Raw genomic sequence first — 1,464 nt, 5'->3', positions numbered from 1 at the left:
TATCTTTTTCTTTTTCTGTATTTCATACAAAACATGGCTCTCATTTTCCACAAAAAGTTTCCACTTATTTGCTCAGTCCTAGCATATTGAACGCATTTTAGAATTGCTGATCCATGCCTCTGCACAACAAGACTAAGACTTGTTTAGATTTTTGGTTGTTTTTTAACTTGAGTGCATGTAGTCCAGATACTATGTTCAGAAATTTCTTGAGTTAGTTCTTTTTTTCCCTTCTCCCTTCTGTCAGTTATTTTATTCAGTTAAAATAAAAGTATTATTTATTTGTTTCTGTTTCTATTCAATTTGGGGGATTTTTTTGTCCTTGTGGATTTTAGTTATTTGTGGTGTTTTTTGAGTGTGTAACACATTGAATGTTTCAGAAAAGCAATTCTGTACAAAATGTGTATTCAGAGGAGTATGATTTCCTTGCCTTCACTCCCTTTGTCCTTTCCCCTCAGTTCCTCCCTTGTTCTGTAGGTAAACAATCTCATTAGTCTTTAGGTGTTCCTTTTATTCAGAGTACATAAATATACTTTTTCTTAATTCCTTTTCTTTTTTTTCCCCAAAGGTATCATACTATACTCTTTTGTACTTTGCTAATCATACAACTTGACAGCTGAATCAGACCTTATGGGTTGCATTTCTAAGATTATTCTTTCTTCATTTTTTCCTTTAGACATTAGATCAGCAACAGTTTTCTACAGAGGAAGAACTGAAAGAATATGAAAATCTTATCTGCTTACGAAAAAATGAACTTAAAAAAGCAGGTGAACTTCAGAAACAAAAAGAAGAACTACAGCGCCAGCATGACCAACTCGAGGCTCAGAAGCTGGAATATCATCAGGTGGTCTTTTGTGAAAGGATTGTGGCATTAAAGAGGAATTTAGGCACTGTAGTAATGTTTCAATGCACTATTAGCTATAGTATTTTAAATGTTGGTGTTTTCAAAACTGCTTTGTTGAATATTAATCTAAATTTTAGAATTTGACTTTAATTTTGGAAAATAATTTTCAGTTAGTTGTGATTTGTTAAAGGTCTCACATATCAGAGAAAATCAAGTACTGCTTCCTTTTAAAACATTTTTTTTTTCATTCCCCAGGTCATACAGCAGATGGAACAAAAAAAATTACAACAAGAACTTTCTCCATCAGTGCCTGGTGGAGAATCGAAGTTCAAGCCACGTATGTAATTTTGTTTGCTTATTTGTTTGATTAAGGAAATAAATTGAAATCCACATTTATTGCAAGTATGATTTCAAATTATTAATATCTTTGCTATTTTCTATATATTTGTGGAACTACAGCGCCTCACATTTCAGAAGGCCTATAAAGTTTTTATGTATCTGTATATTTCAAAAGCTATATAATTTGATAGGTATGTTTATGGTGAAGTGATTTATTTAAACATTATTTATCATCCTTTCTTTTTTTTCCCGATTATTTTATTTTGGACTAAAAGAGAAAAATT

The 1,464-nt window shown here is 31.3% G+C and overlaps 1 long non-coding RNA gene across 1 annotated transcript; it reads left to right on the top strand.

The window, feature by feature from the left end:
- Window positions 1-657: 657 nt before the first annotated feature.
- On the top strand, window positions 658-1,237 carry LOC102752998. The gene is made up of 2 exons (XR_001515014.1): window positions 658-841; window positions 1,097-1,237. It is a non-coding gene; the product is annotated as an uncharacterized LOC102752998 (long non-coding RNA).
- Window positions 1,238-1,464: the final 227 nt, after the last annotated feature.

The sequence above is a fragment of the Myotis davidii genome, unplaced genomic scaffold (assembly GCF_000327345.1).
Source record: "Myotis davidii unplaced genomic scaffold, ASM32734v1 scaffold14352, whole genome shotgun sequence".
Taxonomy (NCBI): domain Eukaryota; kingdom Metazoa; phylum Chordata; class Mammalia; order Chiroptera; family Vespertilionidae; genus Myotis; species Myotis davidii.
The sequence above is the reverse complement of the archived record's forward strand: the minus strand, read 5'-3'. Positions and strand labels throughout refer to the sequence as shown.